Consider the following 14,179-nt stretch of genomic DNA (forward strand, 5'->3'; position numbering starts at 1 on the left):
TGAGAACACTTCTGACTGCTTTGTAGCTGTATCCACCACTGCCAAGAAATTTGCACCCACGAATGAGCTGGCAAAATCTACGTGAAAACTCTGACAGGACAATGACCTGGAAGAGGAAGTGGAGGGATGGGTTAGTAAGTTTGCTGGTGACACAAAGGTTGGAGGTGTTGTGGATAGTGTGGAGGGCCGTCAGGGGTACCGCAGGACATTGATAGGATGCAAAACTGGGCTGAAAAGTGGCAGATGGAATTCAACCCAGTTAAGTGTGAAGTGGTTCATTTTGGTAGGTCAAATATGATGGCAGAATATAGTATTCATGGTAAGACTCTTGGCAGCGTGGAGGATCAGAGGGATCTTGAGGTCTGAGTCCATAGGATTCTCAAAGAAGCTGCACAGGTTGATTCTGTGGTTAAGGCGGCGTACGTTGTATTGGCCTTCATCAATCGTGGAATTGAATTTAGGAGTCGAGAGGTAATGTTGCAGCTATATAGGACCCCGGTCAGACCCCACTTGGAGTATTGTGCTCAGTTCTGGTTGCCTCACTACAGGAAGGATGTGGAAGCCATGGAAAAGATGCAGAAGAGATTTACAAGGATGTTGCCTGGATTGGGGAGCATGCCTTATGAGAATAGGTTGAGTGAACTTGGCCTTTTCTCATTGGAGCAAGAGAGATTGAGAGGTGACCTGATAGAGGTATACAAGAAGATGAGAGGCATTGATCGTGTGGATAGTCAGAGGCTTTTTCCCAGGGATGAAATGGTTGCCACAAGAGGACACAGGTTTAGATGCTGGGGAGTAGGTGCAGAGGAGATGTCAGGGGTAAGTATTTTACTCAGAGTGGTGAGTGTGTGGAATGGGCTGCCAGCAACGGTGGTGGAGGTGAATATGATAGGGTTTTTTAAGAAACTTTTGGATAGGTACGTGGAGCTTAGAAAAATAGAGGGCTATGGGTAAGCCTAGTAATTTCTAAGGCAGGGACATGTTCGGTGCAACTTTGTGGGCCAAAGGGCCTGTATTGTGCTGTAGGTTTACTATGTTCTATTTCTAGAGATGGAGAGACTCTGATCTTGGCATCCTGAACAATGCATGGCAAGCTGCTCAACCTGTTGATTTATCCTAAGCCACCAATGCTTCAAGCCAATATTTTCATTTTGACCAGGGCTAGATGACCAGCATGCACTCTAAAACTTCAGCCCTCAACCTGGATGGTATAACAAATCTCAATCCCCACGTAAGCAATCTCTGTCTAGAGCAAATTCAACCCAATGATGGTAAAAATGGGGGAAGCAGAATTTCTGCAGCACATTCCAGCCATTTTGGGTTTCCATGTAGTCCTGAGACCATCTGGTGTCTGCTTTAGTTTCCCTTTGGATCACCTCTGTCTTAACAGAGAGACTCAAGATTTGCATTATGAAGAATATGTCAAGAGGAGTGAACCCTAGTGTAAATATTTTAGTTATTTACTTTTCCAAGGGTAAATGGGACAATCCATCAGCATTTCCATGATGAGTCATCCTCTTGAATTTGATCTTGTAATTGTGTCCTCAGAAGAAACAGAGCCCATCTCCACATTCATTCTTTTGCTGTTGGTGGAACACCCTTCTATGGATTGAAAATAAACAGTAATGATGGTAAACTCTCTCCTTTACATGTGCTGGTAGAAACATTTTACACCCCAAATCAGACTCAAAGCCTGTCAATCTGTGCAAAATTTTTCTTTGCAGCTGTAAGGGAACATGATGCTAAGGCTATGGGGCATTCACTTCCAGCACTCATGACATGTGACATGAGTGCACCTGTACCATAAGGCGAAGTGTCACAGGCAAGCTTCACTGGACATCGTGGATCATAATGTGCGAATACAGTGTCTGACATCACTACTTCCTTGGCATTTGGTAAGCCACCTCACACTACTTTATCCATTGCCACTTCTTCCCAATCTGTAGTAATGAGTTCAAGGCATGGGGCACAGTATCAGGTTTGGCAGGAACCTGTTACAGTAATTGACAAATCCTAAAAAGGACCACAACTATCACCTGTTGTATGGCCTTAAGGCATCCACCACTGCTTGAGTTTTCTCAGCAAACTTGTGTAATCCTTGTGCGTCAATGGTATGACCACAGTAAGTAATGCTTGGCTTAAAGAATTTACACATCGCGTTATGCTCTGAGCCCATAATCTTCTAATCTTTTTAAGACAGTCTTGAGATTTTGGAAATGTCCTCAGTCACCAATAACAATGATGCTATCCAGGTAACATCGAGTGCCTGGGCAGCCTTGCAGTACCTGGTCCATAGCTTTCTGCCAGAGTGCAGGTACAGATGCTACTTCAAAAATAAGCCTATGATTGTGATAAAATACTTTGTGGGTGTTCATGGTGAATAATACTTTGACCTCTTCCATTTCTATCTATAAGCAGGGCTCAGCTTCAACTGAGTCTACTTTGCTGAAGTGTTTTCCTCCAGAAAGTTTTGCAAAGATATCTTCTATCCTGAGAAAAGTGCATTGATCTATTTTCAGTGTTATGTTAATGGTGACCTTATAGTCACCACAGATCCTAACAGACCCACCCTTCTTGGCTCTGGGACCACTGGTATTGTTCATGGACTCCACTCAACCATGGAAAGAACTTCTTCAAGCTCCATGCAGTCTCGCTCACTGGGTACTTTATCATGGAGAGTAAAAGGAATTAGTTGGGATTTGTAAAATTTGGGTGTGTCCTTTTCATTTAGCATTATTTTAAACTTGAGTTGTTTGAGATTTCTAATGCCATCCATGAACACTATTGTGGCATCAACGCGTAATTTCCGTAATTTACTTTCAGTTAACCCTATTGCAGGGGATGTGGCATGCAAATTGTGGATGGATCACCAATCAAGCTACAGTTGTCTCAGCCACTCACAACCTCACAATGCTGGCCCTTGTTTTCACCACATACGAGCCCAATGTGGCTTGTTGTTGTTGTATTTCATTGTTACGAATGTCATTCCCATAGGAGTTATCTTTTCTCCAGAATAAGTTCTTAGTTGGATATCTGCAGGCTTCAGTTCAGTATCTTTGAAATGCCATTCAAACTCACACTGTGGAATGATTGAAACAGTTTTTAATTCTGTTTTAATTAATTTGGCTTTCTCTTCTGCTGTAAGCCAAATTGCTCGTCTTTTGTTAAGTTTTTACATTGTAATTCAAGGCTACTTGGTCCTGTGTCACATCACTATGAGATCTTTAATCAATAGCATGCAGATTAGTGCTCATTTTGAAACTGTATTTTGACTCTTCCTTTTCTCCATGCAGTCCATTTATTTCTGTCGACCTAACATGCTCTTTGTATGTGTCCTACTTTGTTCCATTTTCTACAAGTTTCACCCTTAAAGCTGCATTGGTCTGGTGCACATGAGCTCTTACCACAATGGTAACACTATTAGTTCAGTTTGGCAGGCTTCTGTTTAGATTTTGCAGCTTTGTTTGCATTCGCTTTCCTTTCTGACCTCAACTCAATTGTATCTCTAGCTGCTACTTCCATTGAAACAGTGCTTTCAACTGCTCGTTTAAATGTGAAATGAAATATCTTTATTGTCATTGCACAGTACAATTTGTCCTGCACCAATATAGTGAAAATGAGTTTGCAACTCTTGTACTCAGTCCTATAAAACAACAAAGTAAACAATAAATAAAATCAAGTAACCAGCCAGTACAAGCAACGTCCAGCAGTACAAAAGCACAACTCAGATGGATGATGCTTGATCAATTGGTTCACAGCAATTACAGCTCTGGGGAAAAAGCTATTTTTCAGTCTGGAAGTGCGGGCATAGAAAATCTTATTAACGTCTGCCAGATGGAAGAAGTTCAAACAGATGATTGCATGGGTGTGGATTGCCCTTACAGATGTTTGTAGCTTTCCTCAGGCAGTGTAAGCTGTAGGAGTCCTCCAGGGCTGGGAGCTGTGTCTGGATGATCTTCTGTGCGCTAGAGATGACCCACTAAACTGCTTTCCTATCAGCTGCTGTACAACTGAGATACCACACAGAGATGCAGTATGTTAAGATGCTCTCTACAGTGCAGCGGTAAAAGGTCACCAGCATCTGTTCAGGTAGACCAGCTTTCTTCAGTGTCTTGAAGAAAAACAAGCGCTGCTGTGTTTTCATAACTATTGTGGTGTTAGTGGACCATGTAAGGTCTTCTGAGATGTGTATTCCCAGAAAACTGAAACTGGACACACTCTCCACTATGTCTCTGTTAATGTAGACTAGAGCATACTCATCATCCCGTAACTTTCCAAAGTTAATAATTAGCTCCTTAGTCTTTGCTGTATTAAGAGACAGGTTGTTCTCTGAGCACCAGCTCACTATGTTCTGTATCTCCGCTCTGTACGCTGATTCGTCACTGTCGGAGATCAACCCGATCACTGTTGTGTCATCTGCAAATTTGACAATGGTATTGGTGTCAAATGCAGGTACACAGTCATAAGTGAAGAGGGAGTAGAGTATGGGACTCAATACACAACCTTGTGGTGTACCAGTGTTCAGGATAGTAGTGGAGGACAGGTGAGGGCCCAGTCTCACTGCCTGTGGATGCTCCGACAAGAAATTCAGGACCCAGTTGTAGAGTGATGAGCTGAGGCCTAGCTGGTGGAGTTTGGAGATGAGCTTGCTGGGAATGACAGTATTACAAGCAGAGCTATAATAAACAAACAACCTCCTCACTTATGTGCCCTTTCCCTCCAGATGTGTCAGGACAGCGTGAAGAGCTAATGAGATGAAATCCTCCGTGGACCTGTTTGCTTTATAGGCAAACTGGTGTGAGTCCAACATAGCAGAGATAGTGACTTTAATGTGGGAGAGGACCAATCTCTCAAAGCACTTCATTGTTATTGGTGTAGGGCAACTGGGCGGTAGTCATTCAAATTGTTGATGTTTGTTTTCTTCGGGACAGGCACTATGATGGCTGACTTCAGGCACTTGGGGATTGTTGCCTGAGACAGATTGAAAATTCTCGTAAATACATCAGCCAGTTGTTCAGCAGTCTTTAAGTACCTGTCCTGGAACTCCATCTGGGCCTGCAGCTTTTCGTGGATTGACCCTCTGCAGCGTGCGCTGTATGTCATGTGTGCTCAGTGTAAGAACCTGTTCATCCTCTATGGCCAGGATTCTTGCGCTCCTCACATTGCTGATTTCAAAACGGCCAAGGAAGGTGTTGAATTCATTGGCCAGTGTGACATCACTGTGGGGGCAGATAGGGTTATGCTTGTGGTCAGTAATAGCCCTGATGCCTTGCCACATGCTCCAATTGTTAGCACTGTTAAAGTGGTCCTCTGGGGACTTCCGGTAAGATGGCGATTGTTTAGTTGCTCCGAACTTCTGCTCCGTTATTCTTCTTACCTTTGCACTATATGTCTCCCTTCTTAAACCTTCGTTAGGTAGTTTATTAGTTCTCTTTTACCTGCCTGCGAACACATCTATCTTATAATGGGTCCTCTACCCGTTATCTGTAGATGTCTTTGGCCTTTTTTATGCCTTTTTTCAGGTTTGACCTGGCAACACTATATGCTGAGGCATCACCAGATTTAAAAGCATTATTGCTTGCTTTTAAAAGATTTTGTACCTCTTTATTCATCCACGGTTTCTGGTTTGGAATTATCTTTACTTTCTTGTCTGCTGTTACACTGTCTACACAACTGTTGATGTAGAAAAGCACAATGGATATGTATTCCTCCAAGTTCATCTCTGCACCGTTGGTAACCTGTTGTGCAAACAGGTCCCAGTGGGTGCGACCAAAGCAATCTTGGAGCTGTAAAGAGGCATCTTCTGGCCATATTTTGACTGTTTCTATTGCAGATTCAGTTTTGCAGATAAGTGGTCTGTATGCTGGCATCAAAAACAGTGGAAGATGATTAGATTGTCCCAGGGGTGGGCTGGGGGAGGTTCTGTATGAGTCTTTGACATTCATATACACATGATCCAGAGTATTTAATCCCCATGGTAGGACACTGCACATGCTGACAGAATTTATGGAGCACAGATCGTAGGTTGAACTGGTTAAAATCCCCTGCAACAATGAAGGCACCATCAGGGTAAGCATCCTGCTGTTTGCTGACAGCTGAGTATAGCTGTTCTAATGCTAGCTTAGCATTAGCGGGGGGGGGGGGGGGGGATGTATACAACCATGATCATAACAATGGAAAACTCTCGAGATGTGATGTAATGTTTAGAACCAGTTTTGAATGCTTTCTGGTCCGATTCCACAAACTAAATGATCTGTCAGTGTATTATTAAGCCCATCACTGAAATGATAGTGCAACCTAAAGCGAATCAACAATGGTTTTGGTCCTGATTGTTCTTGCACTACATTCACAATATCAGCAAAGCTCATTTCAGCTGGTTTAGTTTGAGCAGTTAAATGTCTAAACAAACTGTATGCTTTTCTACCCATTGCCTCAGCAACACTGGCATTCGTTTTTCATTTGCTTCAAAATACTGTTCAATTTGTTCAGCATATATCATCCAAATATCTGTTGTGCAATCAAACCAATCTATCTTTCCAAAACAGCCAGACATTTCTGCTTTTCCTTATTTTTTATTATCAGCCAGTGCTGTTTATGAACCCATGGCCATAAACGTTGCTTGCTAATTTTGACCATTTTCTGCCTTTTTTTAAAAAATGAATGTCTCGCCCACCCTTCTAAAGAAAAATGTGTTGCTCTCCAACAGGTAGCTAGTCATCTCGGGTTTGTCTTAAAACTTCCTCATCGCCCCTTTTGTAACTCCAGAAACTAACTGAAAAAAACAGCAACCAGAATACTGATCTACTTCGGGTTTTTTCAACCTTTGTTTTTCAGTGAGACACTCACCTGGTGGTGTAACAACACATGACACTCACATACTTCTTTCAAATAACCCAAATTATCTAAACAAACAAAAGATACTAATCAAGGAATTTATTTTCAGTATTTCTCAAATATTACTGAAATACTAAATACACTACTGTTATGGTCATAGTTAACCAGGAATATGTGACAACATGGCAAGAGTTACAGAATGGTAAATCAAAGGTTAGACAGCAAATCACAATGAGAGTATTGTGTGCAGCTAAGAGCACCTCACTGTAAGAGGGAAATTCAGCCAAAACACAGGAAACAATGAGAATTCATCAGTTGACGAGTAATAGGGAATGCAAAGGGGCAGTATTTATCCATTTCAAACACATTGAATTCAATCACATTAAGATCTTCACTAGCATATTAACATCTTAAAAGTGGAAGAATTAAATCTGGATCATAACTCATTTTTAAATCTAATAAAATTCACCCTTCTATTGATAAAAATTCTCCAGAAATTCAAAGCCTTGCAAGCATGAGCTTACCTATTTATCCAAAAGTATATATATGCCTGATTTGTTTTATTTTATTCAGCTACATCACAGCAACTATAAGCAATCTTGCCTGCAATCAACATAACCATCTCCACTCTCTGCAGAACTCATTAAATTATTAGTCATGAAAATAATTCTACCTGTAAAGGGTTTTTTCATTCTTTTTTTTGTTACTGCGTATGTTAATCAAAATGGCTTCTTTTTTTGTTAAAAGTAGGAATGCTTCTTTGTTATAAGTGCCTTCCCGCAGTTTTGTTTGGGTAAAATTACTGACGAGAATTGTACTCATTTGTTAACCAATTGGGATTAATGTTATTCTCTCTCTTCTGAGTCTGTAAAATATTGTTGGCGGGCTTTTGGGGAGAAGGCACGAGGGGGTGAGAGAGAGAGGACACAATGCTGTAAGCTGGGCTCGGAACGGACCCCGAGCGGAGGTCCCAGGCCAGGAGGTTCATCGAGGAAAGGAGACGAGGACAGGCGTGCTTGGTTGATCACTTTGGGTGGTCCTGAGCTGTGAATCAAGGAGTTCGGAGGAGATTGAATGGTGGCCAGAAGACTTCGTTAATTGAGCTCCAACGGTTGTGCACGAAGTGGTTTGGACTTTGATAAGTTTAGTGCCTTTTCTTTATTTTCTTTTCCTTCATATATATGGTATCGTTATTAATCACTTAGTTCTAGTAAGATCTATAAAGTGTAATCATCTAATTGCATATGGTGTATTGTCTGCTATTTGGTGGGGTGAGGATATCACATAGCATCCACACAAGCTGATTACCCAGTTTGGCCAGGCCGAAAGCTGCTCCCTCTAGACAGAAGCGAGCTGAGCGAGCCTGAGGTGAGCCGAGGGCTACATACCTTTTATTCACAGCTGCCCATACACCTAATTTCATCCAATAGATCATAAACTGATATAAGACCACAAGATATAGGAGCAGAATTAAACCATTTGGCCCATCGAGTCTGCTCTGCCATTTCATTATGGTTGATCCAATTTTCCTCAGTCCCAATCTCCTGCTTTCTCCTTCCCCCAACATCCCTTCATGCCCTATCCAATCAAGAATCTATCAACCACTGCCTTAAATATATAGAAAGACTTACCCTCCACAGCTGCAAAGAATTCCACAGATTCACCACTGTCTGGTTAAAGAAATTCCTCACTTCTGTTCTACAAGGACATCTCTCTGTTCTGAGGCTGTGTCCTCTGGTCTTAGACTCTCCCACCATAGGAAACATACTGTCTACATTTACTTGATCAAGGACTTTCACCATTCAATAGGTTTCAATAGTGTTACTCATTCTTCTGAATTCTAGTAAACAATGGCTCACGGCTATCAGACGCTCTTCATATGACAAGCATTTCAATCCTGGAATCATTTTCGTGAACCTTCTTTGAATTTTCTCCAGTTTCAGCACATCTTTTCTAAGGGGTCCAAACCTGCCCACAATACTCCAAATGAGGCCTTATCAGTGCTTTAGAAGGTTTCAACATTAAATCTTAGCTTTTATATTGTAGTCCTCTTGAAATGAATACTAACATTGCGTTTGCCTTCCTCACCACAGACTCAACCTGCAAATTAACCTTTAGGGAATCCTGCACAAGGACTCCCAAGTCCCTTTGAGTCTCAGTTTTTTGTACTTTCTCTCCATTTAGAAAATAGTTAACCCATTCATTTCTTCTACCCAAGTGCATGACCATACACTTCCTGACACTATATTCCATCTGCCCATTTTCCTAATCTGTCTAAATTCTTTGGCAGCCTCTCTACTTCCTCAAAACTACCTGCCCCTCCACCTGTCTTCATATCATCTGTGAACTTTGCAACAAAGCCATCAATTCCATCATCCAAATTACTGACATATATCATAAAAACAATTGGTCCCAACACTGGAATATCACTAGTCACTGTCAAGCAGTCAGAAAAGGCTCCCTTTATTCCCACTCGTTGCCTCCTGCCAAACAATCGATGCTTTATCCATACTAGAATCCATGGGCTCATAGCTTGTTAAGCAACCTCATGTGAGGCACCTTGTTAAAAGCCTTCTGAAAATCTAAGTGCACAATGTCAACTGGTTCTGCTTTGTGTATCCTGCTTGTTATTTCTTCAAAGAATTCCAACATATGTGTCAGGCAATCTTTTCCCTTAAGAAAACCATGCTGACTATGCCCTATTTTATTATGTGCTTCCAAGTACCCTAAGACCTCATCCTTCATGACCAACTCCAAGATCATCTTCCCAACCTCTGAAGTCAGACTTACTGGCCTGTAGTTTCCTTTCTTCTGCCTCTCTCCCTTCTTGAAGAGGAGAGTGGTATTTATAATTTTCCAAGCTTCCGAAACCATTCCAGAATCTAGTGATTCTAGAAAGATCATTATTAATGTCTCCACAATTTCTTCAGCTGCCTCTTTCAGAACTGGCTGTACACCATCTGATCCAAGTGACTTATCTACCTTCAGACCTTTCAGCTTCCCAAGAACCTTCTCTCTAGTAATGGTATCTTCTACAGTGAACAGTGATGCACAATACTTATTCAGTTCATCCGCTGTTTCATTGTCCCCCATTACTACCTCATCAGTATCATTTTCCAGCAGTTCAATATCCACTCCCGCCTGTTTTACACATTCATGAATCTGAAGAAAATTTTGGTATCCTCTAATATTACTGGCTAGCTTACTTTCATACTCCAGCTTTCCCATCTTAATGGATTTTTTTAGTTGCCCTGTTGCTTTTTAAAAGCTTCCCAATCCTTCAACTTCCCACTAATCTTTGCTCTATTATATGCTTTCTCTTTGGCTTTTATTTTAGCCTTGACTTCTCTTGTTAGTCATGGTTGTGTCATTTTTCCTTTAGAATACTTCTTCCTCTTTGGGATGTATATATTCTGTGCCTTGTGAATTGCTGCCAAAACTTCCAGCCATTGCTGCTCTGCCATTATCCCTGCTAGTGCTGCTTTCCAATCAATTCTGGCCCACCTCCTCTTGCATGCCTCTGTAATTCCCTTTACTCCACTGCAATACTGATACACCTGACTTTAGCTTCTCCATCTCAAGTTTCAGGGTGAATTCCAACATAATGCGATCACTTTCCTCTAAGGGTTCTTTTACCTTAAACTCTCTAATCAATTCTGGTTCATTGCACAACACCCAATTGGAATAGCTGATTCTTTAGTGGGCTCAACCACGAACAGCTCTAAAAAGCCATCTTGAAGGCACTCTTGAAATTCCACCTCCTAGAATCCAGCACCAACCCGATTTTCCCAATCTACCTGCATATTGAAGTCCCCCATGTCTATTTTAATATTGCCCTTTTGGCATGTATTTTCTGTCTCCTATTGTAATTTGTAGGCCACATCCTTACTACTGCTTGGTTTGTACACAACTTCCATCTGGGTCTTTTTACCCTTGCAGCTCCTTAGCTCTATCCACAATGAGTGAACATCTTCCCATCCTATGTTACCTCTTTCCAATAATTTGATCTTATTTTTTTTTACCAACAGAAAAATGCTGCCCCCCCCTTCCTTCCTACCCTTTCGATACAATGTGTATCCTCAGATATTAAGCTCCCAGCTACAATCTTTCAGTCGTGACTCCGCAATGTCTACATTATACCTGCCAATATGCAATTGTACTGCAAGTTCATCTATCCATGTACTGCACGCATTCAGATACTTTAGACTTGTACTCACCCTTTGCAATATTGTTGCACCATGCTCAACCTTTTGATTTCTAACTTTGTCTGAGGTCTTACCAACAGCTGCCTCCGCAATCTCTCCACTAACTGTTCTGGCTCTTTGGTTCACATTCCCCTGCAACTCTAGTTTAAACCCCACCATGCAGCATTAACAAACCTTCCTGCTCAGATATTAGTCCCCCGCCAGTTCAGGTGCAAACGTCCCTTCCATACAGGTCCCATCTTCCCTGGGAGAGAAACTAATGATCCAAAAATCTTAAGCCCTCCTTCCTTCACCAGCTCCTTAGCCACGTATTAAACTGTATAATCTTCCTAATTCTAGCCTCACTAACACATGGCATGGGTAGCAATCCTGAGATCACAACCCTGGAAGTCCTGCCCTTTAACTTAGTATCTACAGTAACTCCCTGAACTATATTTAGTTCACAGAGCTGAGCACCTTTCAGTTTAACTCTGGCTACTCTATTACAGCTTCCAAGCTGCACCTCTCGCTACAACTCAATTACAATGGTTTCTAAGTGCCCTGCAGTTGTACAAAATTTGTGTTATACCAGCTTATTTTATTTCATAACAGAATGGCACGCTAATTTGAGAAAGCTGCTTAAAATACAGAGTTGCTAGATTATGAAGCAAGGCCCTAGTCTAAACAATACGTTGCATATGCTACATTAGACCATTAGTATATTTATCTCTGCCTCTGAATCACATTTCATTTAATTCAAAGGGATAAATTTTGGGTGCCGAATACAGTTTGTTGCTATTGCTATTATAGCATTTTCTGTGGTGCAGATAGTGGGTGGATTTCTTGTTCCAGTTGGTCCTGTTGTGATTTAAAGATTTGGAATAACAAAGAATATCAATAGTGATAAATACAATTCTTCATACTGTTGTTAAATGAATCACAGGTGACAATGAGTGAGTTTACCAATCATTAACACAAGAGATTACAAAGATGCAGGAGATCTTGAGCCAAATACACAAAATGCAAGAGGAATTCAGCAAATCAGGCAGCTGCTATGGAGAGGAATAAACCCAGGCCCAGCAGATTGATCCTATCATAAGGAAAATGCACTAGCTTTTACCTTTTTAAGATTTAAGGAGATTCAGCTTATCATTGATCACTGGCTTCTGCAGATGTACAGCTAAAAGTACCCTGACTCCTTGCATTATGGCATGGTACAGTAATTCAAATGCTTGCAGAGAAGCTGCAAAGGGCAGTGAACATATATCATGGGCACACCCCTCCCCATTGCTGGTGGTATTTACAGGAAGCACTGAATCAAGAAAGTGTCATCTATCATTGAAGATCCCACCATCTGAACCATGCCATCTTTTCAATTACCCATTGGGCAAGAGACACAGAATGCTGACATCCTACACCACCAGGTTCAAGAACAGCGACTTCCTGCAACTGTAACCATTCAATTCTTGAACCAACCAACAAAACCCTAATTTAGCAACACTAATGTTTAGCAACGCTAGATCACCTTGCTTTAAAAAAGACAAATATTTTAATTGTGTTTTCTTGTAAAAATTGTACACAACTTAAAATTAATTTATGCTTTTCTAATGAATGCTTAAATACTTTGAGCCTGGGTGGCTGTAATTTTTTTCATTCCACTTCTGCATATATGTACTTATGTGTATGATAATAAACTTGATTTTAACCAAGTGCAAAGCAGTCAGTAACAGTCATAAATCAAAGTCTGCCATGAGATACAAAGATAAATGAAAAGATAATATTAATAACATCACTGCTTCTCAGCAAACAAACTACAGCAAGTGACAGGTAAAGCATTAAGGACAACTTTCTTATAATTAAATTGTTCTTCACTATTGAAATTAGCCTGGTGCTGATTTCCATTGTGCTGTGGATTGCTAGGAACCCTTTTGAGGAATTCTAATTAAAGTTGCTTTTTTAAAAAAATGACAAGCTTTGTGACCTAGAGCGGTAAACTTTTGAGGGAAAAAAAGAACATCTTAATTAGCAACATTGCCAACTTTTCTGTTGTACATTATCAACATTTCCGTGCATATTGGGTGCCCAAGTTAGAAAATCAAATAGTTTTTTCATGAAAACAAACACATGCATTTCAAAATATGCATTTCCTGCTTCAAAGTAACGTAAATAGAAAGGAGAAAGAATGAAGTTCTTATCGATAGTGGGCAACTCGGTATAATTTATCACACGATTTGCAATAGGATATTAAAAAAAAGTTGTCGCATTTAACAACAAAAGTAGCCGCAATTCAAAAATCACTTCGCACAGCTCCAAAGTCAATTTGTTTTGAAAGCCAAGTTATCTCCTCCTTTCTGCTTAAGAAGCTCGGAATTTCCTAAGGTCAACACTGTGAATACGCAGTAACGCAGTAGAGGCATTCAACTATTAAAACGTAACAAATAGGATGGTATCTTTTTCTCATAAGGGTCTGACGGAAAGGTTTCTGCGTGGAGCAATGGGCCACGGCTTTCGGGAAAACAGAACCAAACACCTATAGGGTCAACCCCCGCAGGAGGGGTGGGCGATGCGCTGAAGAAGGGAGAGGTTTGGTGCATCCCCGCTGCTGGGGAAACAAGGCGGCACGGCCACCATCCTGCAAATGGCTGAGCAAAGGGAGGAGACCCGGGCCCCTCTTCCAGCCCTGCCCCCCGCTGTCGCATCACTCCTGTGGGCTCAGCTTGGCCCGACGAGTGCTCGCTGGTGACAGTGTTTTACTAAGCGTGTTACACGGTACAGATTACCCGACATCGGACGCCATCCACACCGCATCCCCGCTCCGCCGATCCACCAGCGACGCGCTTGCGCAGCTCGGACGCCGGCACGAGTATGCGCACTGGGCAGCGTCCCGATGTTCCGGCCGGGATTCAAGGACCGTTAGGTGGGGAGGGGGTGGAGAAGGAGGGAAGGAAGAAAGGGGAATGAAATAGAAAACTGGGTAAAAGGAGGGAGGGGTGTTTTAGAAGAAGGGAAGTACACAATGAAAGTATAGGTTGATGTCAATCCTCTGGAATGCACCGTGCGCTGAATTGACAGTAGTCTTTGGAATAAATGCCAGTGTGGGAAAAAAAGGTGTCATCATACATTTATGAAACGGAAATCATATTTCACTCATCTGGAGTTCT

General features: G+C 41.6%; 1 protein-coding gene across 12 annotated transcripts in view; it reads right to left on the reverse strand.

The window, feature by feature from the left end:
* The window catches only part of LOC132396778 (multiple PDZ domain protein), a 202,091-nt gene extending 188,189 nt beyond the window's left edge, over positions 1-13,902 (reverse strand). For 7 of the 12 annotated variants that reach the window (XM_059974662.1, XM_059974663.1, XM_059974669.1 and 4 more), the window contains exon 1: positions 13,799-13,891. The gene's annotated coding sequence lies outside the window, so the exon portion shown is untranslated. Of the gene's footprint in view, positions 1-13,798 lie in introns of all 12 variants that reach the window. The other 5 variants (XR_009513123.1, XM_059974670.1, XM_059974665.1 and 2 more) reach the window with 3 other exon arrangements.
* Positions 13,903-14,179: the final 277 nt, after the last annotated feature.

This window comes from Hypanus sabinus, chromosome 7, assembly GCF_030144855.1.
Source record: "Hypanus sabinus isolate sHypSab1 chromosome 7, sHypSab1.hap1, whole genome shotgun sequence".
NCBI classification, from domain to species: Eukaryota; Metazoa; Chordata; class Chondrichthyes; order Myliobatiformes; family Dasyatidae; genus Hypanus; species Hypanus sabinus.